Genomic DNA, 21,857 nt, shown 5'->3' on the forward strand with positions numbered 1-21,857 from the left:
CTGAAGTCTGAAGGTTTCTCCTAATCTAGTGCTCCATCATGCTGGGACCCACCGCCTTTGTGGATGAGAACTGAACAGTCAAGTGCCATCAGCTGAACCTGCTAGCGTTCCTTAATCAGCCAGAAGGGTCACGTTTGGGCAGTGCCAGGCACTTCCTCCCTGAGGTTCCATGTACCACCTCAATGCTTGTGGGTCCGAACAGACTCGATCCGATGGGTTCATAGTGGTATTTGGGTGTCCATAGAAGCCCTTGGCTGGACTTATTCAGCCTGCATTTTCTAGCCATTTGTAGTGACTCTTTTATAACAGAGACTTTGTGTGACATTGGTTTGGAGTCACTTTTCTAGATTTATTTTTTGTACTATTGCATTTACATTTGTAATTTATTATAATAAACGACTCTTCCCTTCCTGGGAAAGTTTCCTGCTGAGCATGTGGATCCCTTAAAGAAATGAACAGAACTGGTATTTGGCCAGCGTGTAATGGGCCCCAGGGATCCCAAAGAGCTTCACTGAAAAGCGTTTCAGAGCAGCGAAAATCTAGATCACTGATACTCTAACCTGTGGCTCCTTGGGGCCCTGCAAGAGTCTACATAAGAAACCCAAGAATGGCCAGACTGGGTCAGATCAATGGTCCATCAGCCCATCTTCCAACAGTGGCCAATGCCAGGTGCTTCAGAGAAAATGATCAAAACAGGCAATCATAGAGTGATCCATCTCATCTCCCAGCTTCTGGCAGTCTGGTGTTTAGGGACACCCAGAGCAGGGGGTTTGTCCCTGCCCATTCGGGTTAATAGCCGTTGATGGACCCGTCAACCATGAATTTATCTAGTCCTTTTTTTGAACCCCCTTATAATTTTGGCCTTCACAACATCTCCTGGCAACTAGTTCCATATCTTTTTTGAGATGGGGCGACCACATCTGCATGCAGTATTCAAGGTGTGGGGCTACCATGGATTTATATAGAGGCAGTATGATATTTTCTGTCTTCTTATCCATCCCTTTCTAATGGTTTCTGACATTCTGTTCACTTTTTTGACTGCCGCTGCACATCGAGCAGATGTTTTCAGAGAACTATCCACAGTGACTCCAAGATCTCTTTCTTGAATGGTAACAGCTAATTTAGACCCCATCATTTTGTCTGTATAGTTGGGATTATGTTTTCCAGTGTGCATTACTTTGCCCCTTATCAACACTGAATTTCATCTGCCATTCTGTTGCCCAGTCACCCACTTTAGTGAGATCCCTTTGTAACTCTTTGCAGTCTCCTTTGGACTTAACTATCTTGAGTGATTTTGTATCATCTCCAAATTTTGCCACCTCACTGTTTTCCTGCGGTCACCCTTGGTCACATGTTTGTTGACTCCCCTCAAAGAATTCTAATAGATTGGTGAGGCATGATTTCCCCTTACTCCTCTCATGGAATCTGCTTGTTTGATCAGATGAAGTACTACATCTCCGTCTAGGGAAGAGCTTCTTTATGCTGGCTCACACATGGCTTTGGTCATTCATGCCTATTTGGTGGACTGGGACCTTGACATTCTCCCCATCTCTTTTAGAAAACTGTGGGATCGTTATCTTTGACCTGGGCACATGCCAGGGTTGGGGTGCTAGAGAACTCTATTTATTGTCTCATCTGAGGTGGGGCACCTGTGAAAGTGCATTGCCTCCTGTATTGCCCAGTGCTGCCAGCTGTCATCTCCGACCTGCAGTCTGGTGGCAAGATAAATCCATAAACTTCTACCCCAGAGGTGGCTTTACTATCTGCTTAGTGTGCCTGTCTATGAGCACAGCTGGAGAGATTCCCCAGCACTTCTAGCCCCCACCACATACAGACAGACGGGCATTGGAGAGGGAGTGGGGATGCTCTGTGCTGCATCTTTGTCTTAGCGGGTATTGCCCAAGAACCAACTGCAGGGACAGGCTATAACCCAGGGGTAAGCAACCTAAAGCATGCATGCCGAAGGTGGCGCATGAGTTGATTTTCAGTGGCACTCACACTGCCTGGGTCCTGGCCACTGGTCCGTGGGGCTCTGCATTTTAATTTAATTTTAAATGAAGCTTCTTAAACATTTTACAAACCTTATTTACTTTACACACAACAATAGTTTAGTTATATCTTATAGAAAGAGACCTTCTAAAACCATAAACATGTATTACCGGCACGTGAAACCTTAAATCAGAGTGAATAAATGAAGACACAGCACTTCTGAAAGGTGGCTGACCCCTGCTGTAACCCATCCACCTGCTTCCTGTGAAATGGGGGGCACCATGGGCATTGCTCTCTGAATCCTGAACCGTGAGGCGGGGGGTTGGCTGGGAAGCCTGACCATGGGACTACTGTGCGGGGCAGGGGGCTGTGTGGATGCACATCCTGGAGGAGAACCCGAGGGGACAGTGCTGGTGGGCAACTGGCCGGCTTCACGCCCAGGTCTGAACCCCGGCTGGGGGCCTCGAGCGAACCCTGGCTTGGCCGGCTGTGGCTGGTGAGGTGGAGCCTGGGGGCCAGACCCCAGAGCTGGACCCATCGCCCATCAGCCCTGCTGGCCACAGAGCCCAGCGCCAGCAGAGCCATGCTGGGAGCCCTGCTCATTGCTAGCGCAGGGCATGCTGGGGGTTGTAGTTCCATGGAGCGCGGGGCAGGCTGGGAGTCCTGCGCTTTGCTAGCATGGGATGTGCTGGGGGCCGTGAGGCCATGCGGCGCGGGGCATGCTGGGTGTTGTAGTTCCATGGGGCGCGGGGCAGGCTAGGAGTCCTGCGCTTTGCTAGCCTGGGGTGTGCTGGGGTTGTAATTCCATGCGGCGCGGGGCATGCTGGGGTTGTAGTTCCATGGAGCGCGGGGCAGGCTGGGAGTCCTGCGCTTTGCTAGCATGGGATGTGCTGGGGGCCGTGGGGCCATGCGGCGCGGAGCATGCTGGGTGTTGTAGTTCCATGCGGCGCGGGGCAGGCTGGGAGTCCTGCGCTTTGCTAGCCTGGGGTGTGCTGGGGTTGTAATTCCATGGGGCGCGGAGCATGCTGGGGGTTGTAGTTCTGTGGGGCGCGAGGCATGCTGGGAGCTGTGGTGTCAGTGACGGGAGCACGTGGTGTCCCGGCCCCGCCCCAGATCTCTATGGTAACGGCCGGCGGTTGGGCGCCCGGCACGCGGAGCCTGGCGCCGCGGGAAGAAGCCGGGTGGGGCCCAGGCCGCCCGCCCCGCCGAGCTGGTGAGTCCGAGGGGCCCCTCCCCCCCGGGCTGCCCCCCCCCCGCCCCACGTGTCCGGCTCCTCCTCCCCCCCGGGCCAGGCCCCCCGTCTCCCCAGTTCCCGCCCCTCGCAGCCCCCCCATATCCAGCTCCCCCCCCCCCCCGGGCCAGCAGGCCAGATCTCACCTTACCCCGCCCCCTTTCCTACTGCTGAGCCCCCCGCCCCCGTGGGGTCCCACCGCCTCCCCTGTGCTGGGGGGCCCAGCTCCCTTCCCCCGCCCGAGAGACCCGACTTCCCCTCGGTCCTGTCCCCTCCTCACAGGCACCTGCATGCCCGATGGGGGGGGCCGACCTCGGCTGGCATGTCCCCAGGGCACAGCTGGATGCCCGATGGGGGGGGCAGACCTCGGCTGGCATGTCCCCAGGGCACAGCTGGATGCCCGATGGGGGGGGCGCTGACCTCGGCTGGCATGTCCCCAGGGCACAGCTGGATGCCCGATGGGGGGGGCGCTGACCTCGGCTGGCATGTCCCCAGGGCACAGCTGGATGCCCGATGGGGGGGGCGCTGACCTCGGCTGGCATGTCCCCAGGGCACAGCTGGATGCCCGATGGGGGGGGCGCTGACCTCGGCTGGCATGTCCCCAGGGCACAGCTGGATGTCCAATGTGGGTGGGGGGCGCCGACCTCGGCTGGCATGTCCCCAGGGCACAGCTGGATGTCCAATGTGGGGGTGGGGGGCTGACCTCGGCTGGCATGTCCCCAGGGCACAGCTGGATGCCCGATGGGGGGGGCGCTGACCTCGGCTGGCATGTCCCCAGGGCACAGCTGGATTCCCAATGTGGGGGGGGGCTGACCTCGGCTGGCATGTCCCCAGGGCACAGCTGGATGCCCAGTGTGGGTGGAGGGCGCCGACCTCGGCTGGCATGTCCCCAGGGCACAGTTGGATGCCCAATGTGGGGGGCGCCGACCTCGGCTGGCATGTCCCCAGGGCACAGCTGGATGCCCAATGTGGGGGGCGCCGACCTCGGCTGGCATGTCCCCAGGGCACAGCTGGATGTCCAATGTGGGGGTGGGGGGCTGACCTCGGCTGGCATGTCCCCAGGGCACAGCTGGATGCCCGATGGGGGGGGGCGCTGACCTCGGCTGGCATGTCCCCAGGGCACAGCTGGATGCCCGATGGGGGGGGCGCTGACCTCGGCTGGCATGTCCCCAGGGCACAGCTGGATGCCCGATGGGGGGGGCAGACCACGGCTGGCATGTCCCCAGGGCACAGCTGGATGCCCGATGGGGGGGGCGCTGACCTCGGCTGGCATGTCCCCAGGGCACAGCTGGATGCCCGATGGGGGGGGCAGACCTCGGCTGGCATGTCCCCAGGGCACAGCTGGATGCCCGATGGGGGGGGCGCTGACCTCGGCTGGCATGTCCCCAGGGCACAGCTGGATGCCCGATGTGGGTGGGGGCCGACCTCGGCTGGCATGTCCCCAGGGCACAGCTGGATGCCCGATGGGGGGGGCGCTGACCTCGGCTGGCATGTCCCCAGGGCACAGCTGGATGCCCGATGGGGGGGGCGCTGACCTCGGCTGGCATGTCCCCAGGGCACAGCTGGATGCCCGATGGGGGGGCGCTGACCTCGGCTGGCATGTCCCCAGGGCACAGCTGGATGCCCGATGGGGGGGGCGCTGACCTCGGCTGGCATGTCCCCAGGGCACAGCTGGATGTCCAATGTGGGTGGGGGGCGCCGACCTCGGCTGGCATGTCCCCAGGGCACAGCTGGATGTCCAATGTGGGGGTGGGGGGCTGACCTCGGCTGGCATGTCCCCAGGGCACAGCTGGATGCCCGATGGGGGGGGGCGCTGACCTCGGCTGGCATGTCCCCAGGGCACAGCTGGATTCCCAATGTGGGGGGGGGCTGACCTCGGCTGGCATGTCCCCAGGGCACAGCTGGATGCCCAGTGTGGGTGGAGGGCGCCGACCTCGGCTGGCATGTCCCCAGGGCACAGTTGGATGCCCAATGTGGGGGGCGCCGACCTCGGCTGGCATGTCCCCAGGGCACAGCTGGATGCCCAATGTGGGGGGCGCCGACCTCGGCTGGCATGTCCCCAGGGCACAGCTGGATGTCCAATGTGGGGGTGGGGGGCTGACCTCGGCTGGCATGTCCCCAGGGCACAGCTGGATGCCCGATGGGGGGGGCGCTGACCTCGGCTGGCATGTCCCCAGGGCACAGCTGGATGCCTGATGGGGGGGGCGCTGACCTCGGCTGGCATGTCCCCAGGGCACAGCTGGATGCCCGATGGGGGGGGCAGACCTCGGCTGGCATGTCCCCAGGGCACAGCTGGATGCCCGATGGGGGGGGCGCTGACCACGGCTGGCATGTCCCCAGGGCACAGCTGGATGCCCGATGGGGGGGGCGCTGACCTCGGCTGGCATGTCCCCAGGGCACAGCTGGATGCCCGATGGGGGGGGCAGACCTCGGCTGGCATGTCCCCAGGGCACAGCTGGATGCCCGATGTGGGTGGGGGCCGACCTCGGCTGGCATGTCCCCAGGGCACAGCTGGATGCCCGATGGGGGGGGCGCTGACCTCGGCTGGCATGTCCCCAGGGCACAGCTGGATGCCTGATGGGGGGGGCGCTGACCTCGGCTGGCATGTCCCCAGGGCACAGCTGGATGCCCGATGGGGGGGCGCTGACCTCGGCTGGCATGTCCCCAGGGCACAGCTGGATGCCCGATGGGGGGGGCGCTGACCTCGGCTGGCATGTCCCCAGGGCACAGCTGGATGTCCAATGTGGGTGGGGGGCGCCGACCTCGGCTGGCATGTCCCCAGGGCACAGCTGGATGTCCAATGTGGGGGTGGGGGGCTGACCTCGGCTGGCATGTCCCCAGGGCACAGCTGGATGCCCGATGGGGGGGGCGCTGACCTCGGCTGGCATGTCCCCAGGGCACAGCTGGATTCCCAATGGGGGGGGGGGCTGACCTCGGCTGGCATGTCCCCAGGGCACAGCTGGATGCCCAGTGTGGGTGGAGGGCGCCGACCTCGGCTGGCATGTCCCCAGGGCACAGTTGGATGCCCAATGTGGGGGGCGCCGACCTCGGCTGGCATGTCCCCAGGGCACAGCTGGATGCCCAATGTGGGGGGCGCCGACCTCGGCTGGCATGTCCCCAGGGCACAGCTGGATGTCCAATGTGGGGGTGGGGGGCTGACCTCGGCTGGCATGTCCCCAGGGCACAGCTGGATGTCCAATGTGGGGGTGGGGGGCTGACCTCGGCTGGCATGTCCCCAGGGCACAGCTGGATGCCCAATGTGGGGGGGGGCTGACCTCGGCTGGCATGTCCCCAGGGCACAGCTGGATGCCCAATGTGGGGGGCGCCGACCTCGGCTGGCATGTCCCCAGGGCACAGCTGGATGCCCGATGTGGGTGGGGGCCGACCTCGGCTGGCATGTCCCCAGGGCACAGCTGGATGCCCGATGGGGGGGGCGCTGACCTCGGCTGGCATGTCCCCAGGGCACAGCTGGATGCCTGATGGGGGGGGGCGCTGACCTCGGCTGGCATGTCCCCAGGGCACAGCTGGATGCCCGATGGGGGGGCGCTGACCTCGGCTGGCATGTCCCCAGGGCACAGCTGGATGCCCGATGGGGGGGGCGCTGACCTCGGCTGGCATGTCCCCAGGGCACAGCTGGATGCCCGATGGGGGGGGCAGACCTCGGCTGGCATGTCCCCAGGGCACAGCTGGATGCCCGATGGGGGGGCGCTGACCTCGGCTGGCATGTCCCCAGGGCACAGCTGGATGCCCGATGTGGGTGGGGGCCGACCTCGGCTGGCATGTCCCCAGGGCACAGCTGGATGCCCGATGGGGGGGGCGCTGACCTCGGCTGGCATGTCCCCAGGGCACAGCTGGATGCCTGATGGGGGGGGCGCTGACCTCGGCTGGCATGTCCCCAGGGCACAGCTGGATGCCCGATGGGGGGGCGCTGACCTCGGCTGGCATGTCCCCAGGGCACAGCTGGATGCCCGATGGGGGGGGCGCTGACCTCGGCTGGCATGTCCCCAGGGCACAGCTGGATGCCTGATGGGGGGGGCGCTGACCTCGGCTGGCATGTCCCCAGGGCACAGCTGGATGCCCGATGGGGGGGGCAGACCTCGGCTGGCATGTCCCCAGGGCACAGCTGGATGCCCGATGGGGGGGCGCTGACCTCGGCTGGCATGTCCCCAGGGCACAGCTGGATGCCCGATGGGGGGGGCGCTGACCTCGGCTGGCATGTCCCCAGGGCACAGCTGGATGCCCGATGGGGGGGGCAGACCTCGGCTGGCATGTCCCCAGGGCACAGCTGGATGCCCGATGTGGGTGGGGGCCGACCTCGGCTGGCATGTCCCCAGGGCACAGCTGGATGCCCGATGGGGGGGGCGCTGACCACGGCTGGCATGTCCCCAGGGCACAGCTGGATGCCTGATGGGGGGGGCGCTGACCTCGGCTGGCATGTCCCCAGGGCACAGCTGGATGCCCGATGGGGGGGCGCTGACCTCGGCTGGCATGTCCCCAGGGCACAGCTGGATGCCCGATGGGGGGGGGCGCTGACCTCGGCTGGCATGTCCCCAGGGCACAGCTGGATGCCCAATGTGGGGGGGGGGCTGACCTCGGCTGGCATGTCCCCAGGGCACAGCTGGATGCCCAGTGTGGGTGGAGGGCGCCGACCTCGGCTGGCATGTCCCCAGGGCACAGTTGGATGCCCAATGTGGGGGGCGACGACCTCGGCTGGCATGTCCCCAGGGCACAGCTGGATGCCCAATGTGGGGGGCGCCGACCTCGGCTGGCATGTCCCCAGGGCACAGCTGGATGTCCAATGTGGGGGTGGGGGGCTGACCTCGGCTGGCATGTCCCCAGGGCACAGCTGGATGCCCGATGGGGGGGGCGCTGACCTCGGCTGGCATGTCCCCAGGGCACAGCTGGATGCCCAATGTGGGGGGGGGCTGACCTCGGCTGGCATGTCCCCAGGGCACAGCTGGATGCCCAGTGTGGGTGGAGGGCGCCGACCTCGGCTGGCATGTCCCCAGGGCACAGTTGGATGCCCAATGTGGGGGGCGCCGACCTCGGCTGGCATGTCCCCAGGGCACAGCTGGATGCCCAATGTGGGGGGCGCCGACCTCGGCTGGCATGTCCCCAGGGCACAGCTGGATGCCCAATGTGGGTGGGTGGCGCCGACCTCGGCTGGCATGTCCCCAGGGCACAGCTGGATGTCCAATGTGGGGGTGGGGGGCTGACCTCGGCTGGCATGTCCCCAGGGCACAGCTGGATGCCCGATGGGGGGGGCGCTGACCTCGGCTGGCATGTCCCCAGGGCACAGCTGGATGCCCAATGTGGGGGGGGGCTGACCTCGGCTGGCATGTCCCCAGGGCACAGCTGGATGCCCAGTGTGGGTGGAGGGCGCCGACCTCGGCTGGCATGTCCCCAAGGCACAGTTGGATGCCCAATGTGGGGGGCGCCGACCTCGGCTGGCATGTCCCCAGGGCACAGCTGGATGCCCAATGTGGGGGGCGCCGACCTCGGCTGGCATGTCCCCAGGGCACAGCTGGATGCCCAATGTGGGTGGAGGGCGCCGACCTCGGCTGGCATGTCCCCAGGGCACAGCTGGATGCCCAATGTGGGGGGCGCCGACCTCGGCTGGCATGTCCCCAGGGCACAGCTGGATGCCCAATGTGGGGGGCGCCGACCTCGGCTGGCATGTCCCCAGGGCACAGCTGGATGTCTGGGGCTGGCAGCAGGCGCCGCCCACGCCTGGCCCGGGGCAGAGCAGTGCCCTCGGTATCGCTGCCCTGCCGCTTGGCCTGGGCGTGAGCTGCGCCCCGATGTTGCTGTTTGAAGCCGTTCTTTAACGGTTCCCGCAGGGTAGCTGCTGAGGCAATGCCTCCTGCCCCCTCTGCCAAAGCCTGGGCTGTTAGTAGCTCCGAGTCTGCCGTCCTCCCACTTAGAGATGGGGGTTCGGGTCACGGGCCTCAGCCTCTGCAGCATCCGAGTGCCCTGCCTGGTCCTGCGTGAAGAGCCGCGTGTTCACCTCCCAGCCTTAGGCTGTGTCTGCGCCACGACAGTCAGGGCTTGTGGCCAAGCGGGCGGAGGTGGGCACACGGCGCTTCTCCCGCCTGCCCACCGATGGACCTCCCTGGCTGTGCCGACAGCAGAAAACCACCTCCACCAGGGGCTATGCGGGCACTGTCTGTCTGCCCTTGGCTGGCTCATCCATTTCATGGCTCTGCTGGAGGACCCAGGACATTGACAAGGAAGCCGATTCCCAGCTCTGGGGCCTGGCTGCTGCCCGGTCTTTGCTCCAAGCTGGGCTGCCACCCACGCTCCTGGTTTCGGCTGCCTCCCGGGGTCCCGGCTCCCCACTCGGAGCGCAGGAGCCAACCAGACTGTGGGTGTGGATCTCCCTGCCGGAGGTGAGAAGCCTTGGGTGGCCACTCTGCCCTGCAGCTGGGAGTGGGGAGGTGAGAAGCTCCGGGGGGGCAGCTGGGTTCCCAGTGGGGAGTTGTGAGGAGCTGAGAGCCCTGGCTCTCAGCCCTCCACGCTGCCCCTATTTCGGTCAGCAGAAGCACTCTTAGTGAGGACCGCGCACTGAGGGCAGTGTGGCCATCAGCCACGGCAGGAATGAATGGGGTGGCTGTAGGTTGACCTAACATAGGCTGAACTCTCTCTGTAGTGTAGACTTAGCCTTAGTCTGCACTTCAGAGTTGTGTTGGCATATCTACGTCGGTCGGGGCGTGTGAAAACCATGTCCCTGCCTGACGCGTCTGTGCCGATAAAACCCAGTGTGGACGCTGCGATGTCGACAGAGGAGGGCTTCTGCCCTCAGTTAAGCTGTTCAGGGAGGGGGAAAACCCCCTGGTGGTGGGGCAGGCTGTGTGCGCAGTAGGGGGCTATGCTAGCATAGGCTCTGTAATGCAGCCACCCCTCTCGCCCCCACACCTACATTTCCAGCCCGCTGAGTGAGTGACTGAACAGGGAACGTTCCAGCTGAACAGCTGGGAAGAAATTGGACATGAAGCTGAATCAGGCTTTGGCAGAGCCGCCCCGAGGGAAGTCGTGAGAGTTCTCTTGCTTGGGGGAGATCAAAGCTAGAGTGGCCAGAACATGAGTTACCGGCCTGATGCAGGAATTGCTGGGAGTTGGTCCATGGCCTGTGTTTTTGCAGGACAGACTGACTGAGCACAGTGGTCCCTTCTGGCCTCAGAATCGATAAATCTACAAACGTACAGCAGGTTGCGCGCCAGCATAGGCCACCCGGGCGATTGACTGGGTCACCCCCGCTGAGATCTGACAGCACCAGTCACTGGTCGCTGAGGCCGAGGTTTTAGTGAGAGCTGCACAGCTGGATGTGAAGGCAGCATCTGGGCCTCCTCTTTTCTGTCTCCTGAGGTGGAGGAGCCCTGCTGAGCGTGGGAACCCTTGGTCGCTGCTCTGCTGTCAGATAAAGGAACTTGTGACTCAGCCAGGGGAGCTGTGCCCAGAAGGGACTGAGAACAGCCTAGAAATCGGTGCTGAGCTCTGCCTCCAGCCTGGCCGGGAGTCCAAGTAGCCAGAGGTGGGGAAGCCAGCAGGGGAGAGTTTGTTCCTTATTGTCCCGTCACTGACATTGTAGCCAGTTGAGTTTCAAATGTTACACGAGCTGATTAGGAGATTGGTCCCCACACGCTGCAGCACCATCTTCCCTTTCGCTTTAATCTGACGTGGCCCAGTTACACCCCTCTGTTCCAGATTGAATTGTTTGTATTGCATGGCCCTGGGATCCTGATCAGGGCCCTAATCCACTAGGGGCAGCGGAAACGTGTACGGACAGTCCCTGCCCCAGGGAGTTTACAGTCTGAGTTGGACAAGATGCAACAGGTAGGGAAGGTAACTGTCCAGTGAGCCTGGTTGTGCCTGAGAAGCAGCCGTCTGTTTGTCCCCTTCCTCACCATTGTCAGATGCCAGTTCTGTTCAATAATTCCTCCCCTTCTTAGTGTTTATACCAGGGGTAGGCAACCTATGGCACAGGGGCCAAAGGCGGCCCGCAAGCTGGTTTTCAATGGCACTCACACTGCCCGGGTCCTGGCCACCGGTCCAGGGGGATCTGCATTTTAATTCAATTTTAAATGAAGCTTTTTAAACATTTAAGAAATCTTATTTACTTTACATACAGCAATAGTTTAGTTCTATATAATAGACTTATAGAAAGAGAGCTTCTAAAAACGTTAACATGTATGACTGGCACGCGAAAGCTTACATTAAGGTGAGTAAATGAAGACTCGGCACAGCACTTCGGAAAGGCTGCCGACCCCTGGTTTAGACCCTGCAGGTATCAGCAAGACTCTTCTGGCTCCTGGTTGTTGCTTAGCCAAGATAAACAGATTTTGTTCCTCACAAGTTGGTCCCCGGAGCTGCCTAATTATTCTTGTGGCTCGTCCCTGAACTCCTTCCAGCTTGGCAATGTCTGGTGACATGCGGCGCCTGGAACTAGATGCTGCGCTTTTGGGGTAGCTGCGGCTCCAGGCCTTGTGGGAGGGGTTGACTGCCTCCCTCTGTGTGTGATCGCTCTGTGTGATGCCCTGGTGCAGTTTCTGCCCACCTGTCTAATCTCAGGGCTGTGGCAGCCGAGGGCAGGGTAAAGCAGACGGAGAGGGAGCTGCTGTTTGGTGTTGGGGCGGGGGCAGCGGACGATAAGCACTATGGTGTCGTGCTTTTCCCCACCTTGGGCTGTGTGGATAGGCTCACGGTCCTCGCTGCTTCGCTCCTGATTCCCAGCACACAGCATGAGGAGTGTGGGTTTGAGAGTGCTTTCTGGCTGCTTTCCAGGGTGACAGCGGCTTCTCGGTGTAGTCCAGCTTCGACCTGGTCATAACTGGCATGTCTTGGGGGCACCCCTCAAACTTCAGGTTGTGCTCCTTTGTCTGCTGCTAAGCCTTTCCTTTGCCTTCGTCTTTGCTGTACCCCCGGTTCTCCATTGCCTTGTTCCTGCACCAGTTCCCCTCCTCCGGAGAGCTAGGGTCTCCTTCCTGGCCCAAGCTGCAGCACCGGGGAGAGCTGGAGTGAGGCTTGTGGAGGTGGCCAGGAAAGAGGCATTTTCCACGTGTGCTGGGGCTCTTAAATGGGAGGTGGGCTTCTAGGCACTGTAATCCTTGGGCAGCAGAGGTCACAGATATGACCTACAGGGACAGTTGCATTAGGGGCTTGTGCTGGAGAACTGCTTGGAAGCTCTGGGAGGGTGTTTGGGTGCAGGAGGGGGCTCCGGGTTGGGGTGCAGGCTCTGGGACGGGGCTCAGGGCTGGGGGTTGGGATGTGGCTGCCTGCCAGGCGGCCCTTACCGTGGGCAGGTCCCGGTCGGCAGCGAAGCGAGGCTAAGGCGGGTCCCTGCCTGCCCCGACCCCACGCCACTCCCAGAAGGGGCCAATGCGCCTCTGCAGCCCCTGGGACAGGGATGGGGTGCATGTGGCTCTGTGCGCTGCCCCTCTCTGCAGGCACCGCCCCCAAAGCTCCCACTGGCCACAGTTCCCCATTCCCGGCCAGTGGGAGCGGCGGGGGTGGTGCCTGCAGGCAGGAGCAGCGCGTGGAGAACTCTGTCCCCCACCCCAGAGCCACAGGGCCACGCTGGCCACTTCTGGGAGCGGCATGGGGCTGCGGCAGGCAGGGAGCCGGTCTTAGCGGCAGCCCGACTGGAGATGGTGAGCCAGGTTGGTGACCACTGTCCTGAGCCCTTGTTGATGCACCTTCAGCCACCTCTCCTCCGCGTGCACGCTCAGCAGTCGTAGCCCCATCACCGAAGTTGGCCCCCACCCTGGTTGGAATGAAGTTTCTCTACAAGGTTTTGTTGCACACTCTCAGGTGTACTGAAATCCTGGCAGCAAAGAATCCTGTGGCACCTTATAGACTAACAGACGTTTTGGAGCATGAGCTTTCGTGGGTGAATCCCCACTTCCTCAGATGCATGCGACGAAGTGGGTATTCACCCACGAAAGCTCATGCTCCAAAATGTCTGTTAGTCTTTAAGGTGCCACAGGATTCTTTGCTGCTTTTACAGATCCAGACTAACACAGCTCCCCCTCTGATACTTGAAATCCTGGCAAGTCACATCGACCACTTTATGCGCTATTGTGCCGACCAACCCAAGAGCTTTTCTGCAGTCCCACCTGTCCCCCCTCCCCCACAGCTCCACCTATCGCCCGGGCTGCCGTCACCCCTAAAATGTTCAGTGGTTTTTTCTGTCCAAACCTGTGTGGGGTCATTCAAACAGAAACAGGTGTTAACTGCCCCATTTTCTTATTTCACGTAAAGGTGTGTTTGTGTTTGAACATCCTCTGTAGTCTGCTTAGCTGGGCAGTAATGGCGATCTGCAGGGAGGGGGGAACGGAGTCAAGTCCCCTTGACACTTCCTGACGCAGCAAAAGATTGTTAAGAAGTTAGATTTTTATCTTAGAAATATCAGGAAAGTCAAGTCTTGGCCTCTCTTGATTTGGGTGGAGGGGCTCCTGGGTGAGTCCGATCCAGAAATGAGGCTGAGAAGGCCTGGAAGCTGCTGTATCTTAAAGCAGAAGAGCTTTTCTTCCCCCCAAGTGGCTGGCATAGGTGTGAACAAAACCAGAAGAGTTCACAACAGTGGGACTGACAACCCCTCCCCTCAATTAATCAGGTTTCGCTTAAGTTAAAATAAACACTGGGGGTGTGGGTGTGGGTGGCGATGGTGTGGGGGGGATGGTCAAGCTGGCTTTATACGCCTTAAAGAAGCACAGAGGCAAATTCCAAGTCTTTTTTCCTCTGAGCTGAGCACCTCTGACGTCCTGCCGTGGGTGTCAGATCAGGCCTGTTTATGGAGCAGCCGAATAGCTTCCCCAGCCTTGTGTTTGACGTGTGGTGTGTGCAGTGGAGATGTGGCTCCGTTCTGGTGATTCTCATGACTTGTGTTACTGCTCAGCTGAGGATACAGCTGAGTGCTGGGGCCCCGCCAGGTTTTTGTCGGTGGCTGCATGCCGGAATCAGCACAGAGATGCAGTAGATGCGACCTCTGGTGAAGCAAAACTTGAGCATCCGTCATTGCTGCTGTTGGCCTCTGCCCGGGGGTTTGTAGAGGGGTCTCTGCTGCCCAGCACGTGGGGTGGGATAGAAACTGCACAGAGGCCCAAGCCCTAATGTTGCAGCTGCCGGAGCGGCGTGGACTGCCCCCTGCTGCTGGTTCTGCAGTCAGTACAGCAGCTGGACGTGTCCCCTATGGCCTTGCTCTCTCGCTGTCCCGTGTGCGCACTGATAGGGGATGACTTGCTGAGTCATGTTTCTGCTCTGCACTTCCTTGATGCGTGTCCTTTGCAGAAAAGTGCTGTGGTAGGATTTCAGGCTGAGCATGACAGTGTTCCTGAGGCCATGCTGAGAGCTCCCGGTAACAGAACTCTGCAGCCATTTCCAGCTGAAGACCTCGGTGTCCTTGAAGCCCCAGTGTGCCTGCACTGATGCGAATATGGCTGGGGGAGATGCACACCTGCCAGAGGCTGCAGGGACAGTCTGTGGCAGAGTTGTGCCTAGAATCCAGATCTCTCAAGTCTGTGTGGTGACCTCCCACTCAATGCCCCCACTGTATCCCACTGTGAATGGGAAAACAAGCCTGAGCATGGTTGGGCTTGTCCGGCTGGGTATCTGGTTTAGGGTCCAGCTGTCTAATTGACGGATTGCTTTGTGAGCCGATGCACCTCCCCCAGAGTCTTCATTCAGCAGTAAGCAGACAGCGAAGCCAGATGGGTGAACTGCATGCAGTGCCTGGTTCCAGCATGGGCAGTGTCTGCTGCCGCCTTCCTGTTGGTGGCTGGCCTGTTCTCCTTGTAGTAACATTAACAGCCTGTCCCGTGGGCTGCTCTCTTAACTCCCTCCGATTAGACTTGCTTAAAATGACCCCCTCAAGTCAATTCAGCCCCACGTTGATATTGTTAAAATCCGGCTCTGCAAAGTGCTTGGAGATCTCCGGAGGGGAAGCGCTGCCTGAATGCTAAGTACTATTGAAGCTCGGACCGTCACCAGTTACTCTGGGATCCTTTTCAAATCCAGCAGGAAGTCTCATGCAAACGCCCTTTGCAGGATGTGCATCCCAAGTGCTGCAGGCGATTTGGGCGATCCCTTGCGTGGGTTTAAAATCCCAGGTTTGGTTACACTGGTGCTCACTCCCGTGTGCAGACCAGAACCCTGTCCCAGGTGCCGGCATTACACTCGCTTGGAGAACAGCTGTGAGCTATACAGGCACCGGGCCCTGCCGTGGGTGGGAAAGGGGGCAGTGCGCCCAAGGGAGCAGTTCGTAAAGCACTGCCCTGGCAGCACATGGGAAGTACCAAACGGAAAACCTCCCTCCTCTGTCTTTCCCTGTCGTGCGGCTGTAGAGGCAGAGCTGGGGAGAATCGCTGGAGACGGCGCACTATCCCCGTGCGCACACTGCATGGTGCTTATAAAGCAATGGCAAACTCCTGCTGAATCCACTAGGGCTTGGCCCAACATTAAAGGTGCTTTGTAACTCCAGTAACTATACCAAAGAGCAGCTCTACTCGGGAGCTGTCTAAGGATGGTCTTCAGGGGCCCTGTATGCGTCCCCATGAGTCCAGATCCAACTTCCTTAGTTTAGGAGTGTTTCTTTCTGACTCTTAGCCCTGCCAGCTTTCCTGGGAGCTGAGAGGCAAGCTGGTCTGTTCAGCAATAAAGATTCCAGCTCTGCAGCTGATTTGTGAGCCCGAGTGGAGCCCAGCTCCTGCACCTGGCGGTGGTGGCCGAGACAGCCCACGGAACAGAGCGGTGGAAGATGAGACTGCCCGAGAGATTTTAGAGGACGTGGCGGTAGCAATATCTGGCTCTGTTTCAGATGCAGAGTAAGTGCTAATGGGGGCAGGGAGAAATCTCCAGAGCAGGGTGGCCTGTTCCTGGCAGCTGCCGTGTCCCCTGCAGGAAGAGCCCAGGACATGGATTGTGGCTAGTCGGTTTCAGTGCTTTCGAACCTGTGGCTTGACTTTGTTGGCAGATGCTTCTTTTGTCATGCTGCTCCCCAGTTCTTACCTCCCCGGTGTCGGTTAGCACGACCTGTGTTATGCCATGCACCTGGGGTGCCTTCAGGAGAGGCTTGCTCTCTCCTCTGGGGGGCGATGGCATTTCCCTTCACACTGAGGATAGCAGTGAAATCCTAGATGGTAGAGATGGAAAATTCTCAGATAAGCCAGCCCGTTCCCTGGGGCCAGGCAGGGGTTGTTCCCAAAGGTGGTGCAAAGCTTTGTCCAGTCGAACTTGCTTTGCCACAGTTTTAGTGATTGCTTGGCAGTTAGTTGGCTCGAGAACAGTGTACCTTTGAATGAGGAAGCAGGTACCTAAAATCTCCAGCTACTGAAGAATTCTCCTCGGAGAGTTGGTCCCTGTCTGTCCTGTGCTTTGCCAGTGGCCCCATGAATTGTTTATTTCCCGTTCTCGGAGTTGTCTCACTCTTATCTCTGCATGGTTCACTTCTCCTTCCTCCCCATCTCTGCCCACGCGCGTTCTCTGTGAGTTTGTCTACACAGGGAAGCTAACTGCTAGAACTCTAGTATCAGTTATACTGCTAACTATGCCGTACAACTGCTTGTGGGGAGTGTTAGCGAGACAGGGCGGGGGAGGGAATGTCTTTTATTGGCCCAACTTGCGGTGGTGGGAGCGAGACAAAAGAGTGCTTTCATCAGCCTTGCGACTGCCTCGCGGGTAGGTGGATGACTGATACCTGCGGGGAGCACCTCTTACCAGGGTAGTGTCTACACGGAGGTGCTGCAGCTGTGCTGCTGCGAGGTTTAAGTGGAGACGTGCCCTTAGTCAGCCATAGCCTGAGTGGCAGGTTTCTTTCCTCCCTCCTTTTCACACTGTTTCTTCTCAGATTAACCTGGTTTGTCCCCTGGAATAGCTTCAGAACTCCAGTGCCTTTGCAGTCTGTGTGTGCCTGGGGAATGAGACCTGGACGCAAATATTCAGTGATCTGTTTACCAGGAGTAACTCAATCCCAGCCGCTCATGGTGTCTTGGCTTCAGTCTCTTTGTCCTGTGCTAAGCGGTGTGAATGTCACAACAAGGAGGAATGTGTTGTTGGGTGCAGACTAGGTAACACAATACCACGCAACTTTGTTCTGTGGAACAGGCTTGATTCTCTCTGCCGGGAGCAAACCTCCACTGTGCTACTTGTTTGCATTGTTGACGGATCCGTATAGAACTGTTAGGACCTCCGGGCCGCCGTCTGTAGGAGGGCGGGTCTGCGCTATCCACTGTGCTGGTGCACTGCTGAGCCTGTGGATGGTGAGGTTTGTGTGGGAGCATTTATTGTGATGCTGCGAATACTAGCAAGCAGGATGGGAGTCCATAGGCGCATGGACCTTGTTCATCTGTGGGGACCTGCAGCTATTTCACACGCTCTCACTTGTAGGTCTTTGCAGCTGTGCACATGGTGTGCAGAAAGAGCGGTGCACTGCAGTCCTGCTCTGAGCGGCTTCCTTTCCTCGCCAGCGCACAAGCTGGGGAGAGCAGCACAGAAAGATCTGAAAGGGGAGACTCCAAAGGTGTCGTGCTTCTAACTCCTCGGGTTAGTGGGAGCTAAGTAGAGTCCAGATAATGAGCCATCGGTGGATTCTCTGGATGCTTTCCTTGGGTATGGCTACACTGCAGCCTGAAGCGTGTCACAGCACAGGCAGACAGACGCGTTCGCTTTGCTCAACGCACTGGAGCCGGGGTGGCAGCTCAAGCTACGACTCGTGTATGTACCCAGGGGGGCCGGATGGGTTTGTGCTCAGGCGACTAGCCCGGCTGCTGCCCTGGCTACGCTGCTGCTTTCAGCCTGCTGGCTCGAGCAGAGCTAGTGCCTCCGTGAATCCCACTGAGCAGCATGCTCCCGGCTGCCATGTAGACACCCCCTTAGTGAGTACTGCAGGGGAAGGGTGCCACCTTGGCATCCACGGAGACTGAAACCATCGTGCACTCCCAGCTGAAGACAGCCACACAGCCTCTGTCTTGGGCCTGACTCAGAGAGAGCGCTTCGGTTCAGTCCCTGTGGCCTGTGTCATTCCGTACCTCTCTGCAGAGCCTGCCACTGCAGTAAGTCGTCTGATGTGAACAAAGACTCCAGGGAGACCACGTCTCCCCTAGTTCAGTGGCTGCTGCTCTCAGGCTGGAGGTGCTGGTACTAGGGCTGTGAAATCCATTAACTCCTGGGAGAGTTCAGGTCTGCAGATGATCCCTGCTTGGTGCTCTGCTCATCTGGCCAAGTCCACTCTCTCTGAAGAGCTATCTCCTCAACTGGCCTTGAGTTTGCATGGGGCTCCTTTCCCATTGCCAATATTCTGAGCTGTCAGGGCTCTTCACAGGGAAAATTCTGTTCCTCCTGCTCCAAAGCGAGCTTGTGCTAAACTTAACACGCTTTCTGCCTGCCACGTTCCCCATGTTTGAGTGTCTTTGTACAGGAATTCCCGCTAACGGCGTAGCACAGTTAAAAAGAGCAAGGCTCCTGAGTGGTGAAAGGTAAACGGACGCTTGGGATTTAATCCAACCTGCTAATTCTGTTCTGTCCGAGTTCTTCTTTCGTTTGCATCACCGCAGTATCTGGGCACTTTCCAGTCGTGCATTAAACCATGTGACTAACATCTGTCCCACGTGCTCCCCCTCTCCCCAGGTGTGCACAGGGGAGTGTGTTGGTTTGGTAGGGTTTTGGTTTTGCGTGTGCGTTTAATGTAGACACTGCTCTGTTTATCTTAGTGGAATCTCCTTTCAGTATGGCTGCCCCCCAGCCCCCCAAGGAATGGCCAGGTACAGTATAAGTGGTTACAGGTGGAGGTAGGCCCCCAAAATGGTGAGATTGGCTTAAAAATCATGAAATGTTGCAAGACTATATATTGGGGTCTTATTTCGTCTTCTGGTGTCTGGGGGCTTGTCTACACTGAAAACGCTGTGGCGGCACCGCTGCTCTCTGTAGGACTTCAGCATAGACACTGCCATCGGCATGGGTAATCCACCTCCCCGAGCAGGGGAAAATCCACCCCGAGCCAGATAGTTAAGCTGACCTAAGTCCTCACGTAGACAGTAGACAGCGCTAGGTCAGCGATCGTTGGTAAACAGACCTTATTTTCGAATGTAGAGCAGGCTTGAGACTTTAGAGCACACGCAGGTGACATGTTCACGCCTTTCTCTGCAACCAGGAGGGTGAGAAACTTGAGAGCGAAACTGCTGAGCTTCAGTTCATCTGCAAATTTGACACCATCAGCTCAGGATTAAACAAAGACTGGGAATGGCTTGCCAATTACAGAACCAGTTTCTCCTCCCTTGGTTTTCACACCTCTACTGCTAGAACAGGGCCTCATCCTCCCTGATAGAGATAATGAGGTAGTTCAAGCTTGCTTGCATATATATACCTGCCCCTGGAAATTTCCACTACATGAATCTGACGAAGTGGATATTCACCCATGAAAGCTCATGCTCCAAAACGTCTGTTAGTCTATAAGGTGCCACAGGATTCTTTGCTGCTTTCACATAATCATGACTCCAGGAGCTGGGTCTTTAAGAGAAGGACCGTGATCTCAAGACCTGCACGCAGGAGTCAGGAATGCTGCAACTGTTGAATGCTGTAAACCCAGGGTGGATAAAATCAATTATTTAAAAAAATTTAAAAAATACATTTTTTATTTTAAATCTGATTTTTTTGATAGGTGTTTTTTATTCAAAAAGCATTTTATCTAAAGATAGTTTTAATTAAGACGCATTATAGCTCAGATCTCTCATCATGGAATAGAGTTATAAATTCTAATTCTATAATATGAGACAATATATTCATGTCATGTTTAAGAAAGTTTTGTAGATGAGTTCCAATAGTTCATGGATTAGGGACCCAATTTTATGGAGTTTCAGGGGCTTCTGTATCGATTATTTAGGTTAATCTTCCTATCTACCCAGTGGGACTCAGTGCTCAGTCTAGAAGATACCATCAGAGACGCTTCGTTTTGCAGTTCTCAAACTATGGATTTGGGTCTCCAGAGATGATAAGCCTGTTAACAGCAAAAATATTTTTAAATAAATAAATAATATATAGAGGTGAGAAATAACAGACCTCAACCCTATTGTCCCTCTGCAAATTTGTGTACACAGAGTCAATGCCTTACCTCTCTCTAAAAGTGCAAAGTTTCAGAAAGTTCAATGAATAGAAGATTGTTGGGGGTGGAATAGATCTGGAGGAAGAGAATAATTTTGGAGCTGAATGTGAGAAGCGAGGGACATATATGCTTGCTTTGTTAAAATATTATATGTTTGCTTTGAAGAAAAAAATCCAGAATATTTAATGTTTTAGTTAAAGAAAACAATGTAAATGTCTGGTGATGTTCTTCTCTTGATACAGTATGGCAAGAAAATCCTCTAAATATTAATGATTAACCTGTTGAACTGGAGACAGTTCACCTCCCAGTGACTTCATAAATATCTGCTTCAGTTACCTTTGATAAATGAAATAACCAAACAATCACTCATTTTCTGATATAGCTGTAAAACTAATCCGAAAAGTTTTCAAAATAAATCACTGTTTAAAAATGTATAGTGTGTACCTTCTACAAATGAAGCCTACCTCTGTCTCTGAGTTGTGAAGAATATGTATTGAGGTTATAACAACCATCAAGAATGCACTTTTATGTAGAAAACAATGATTAAATTGAGTCTTCCTGACTTGTGATTTAAATCAATCGACCCTGGGTAAACCGGACAATGTTCGAAGGGGTTTGGCTGTATTGTCCCAGTCTTGAATCAGGCTTGTGTGTGAATGTCTCATCTGCTGACTCATTTCGCTGTGGCTGTATTTTTTGGCAATTGGATCTGTTCTTTTGTGCCTGCTAGCGAAACTGCAAAGCAGCAGTGAAATGGGGCTTCCCCCCTGGACTTGGCTAGGAAAGTAAAGGCTTTTGTGTGGGCAGAGCTCTTTCAAAGAGCTGGTCTTTGCTGCATCCACTTTTGTGCAAGAGACCAGCTTTTCCTTTGACTTTGTGTCCAGTCTGGAGAGAACTTCCATCTCTGAGACTTCAGAACTAAGACCAGAGAAGCTCTGCCTGCTTCCTGCTGCCCTGGATCTTCCCATCTGTCCTGGGAAGCATTGGATTGTGAGTGACTTTGTGTGGCTCTCATCTGAGCTAGCTCCTGGGAGAGCTTCAACAGGCAGTCCTTGAGCAGTGTGCTGCGTCCAGGGGTAACACGCTGAATCGGCCTGTGTGCAGACGCAGGGGAGCGGTCAAGCCACGCTCTGATCTAGGTGTAGTTTTCACTTCAGCAATAGTGTTTCTTCTAAAATTGCCGTTCTCACCAAAAGGATGGGTGGCAAACTTGCTTTTCTGTTTGGGGGGTAGCACTGTAAGTTGTACACGGGCTTCTGTGGATGGAGATGGTATAATCCGTCTGGCATCCGCAGTCTCTCTCCCCGTGATCTCTGGAGTGTGTGTCGCTCATACCATGCTGAGGGTGACCCCGGAATTTTCCAGCTAGTTTCCTGAGATTCTTCTACCCCCGTCCCCATCACCTGAATTCGAAGAGCCTGTTAATATTTTGTAACCAGCCTTGTGTGCGAGAACCCCCAGAATAGACAGAGTTCCTCTCTTTCTGGTTGGATTTCTTTGGATCTCTTCTGCAGCCTGTGTCCCAGGAGAGTGCCAGGGGGCGGGGAG

The 21,857-nt window shown here is 57.5% G+C and overlaps 1 protein-coding gene across 2 annotated transcripts in view; it reads left to right on the forward strand.

Annotated features, from left to right (window-relative positions):
* The first annotated feature begins 3,132 nt into the window (after window positions 1-3,132).
* The window catches only part of TTLL4 (tubulin tyrosine ligase like 4), a 38,372-nt gene continuing 19,647 nt past the window's right edge, over window positions 3,133-21,857 (forward strand). The window contains exon 1 of one of the 2 annotated variants that reach the window (XM_030579352.1): window positions 3,133-3,202. The gene's annotated coding sequence lies outside the window, so the exon portion shown is untranslated. Of the gene's footprint in view, window positions 3,203-14,529; window positions 16,039-21,857 lie in introns of those variants that run through there. The other variant, XM_030579353.1, reaches the window with a different exon arrangement.

Source organism: Gopherus evgoodei, chromosome 11 (genome assembly GCF_007399415.2).
Source record: "Gopherus evgoodei ecotype Sinaloan lineage chromosome 11, rGopEvg1_v1.p, whole genome shotgun sequence".
NCBI lineage: Eukaryota > Metazoa > Chordata > Testudines > Testudinidae > Gopherus > Gopherus evgoodei.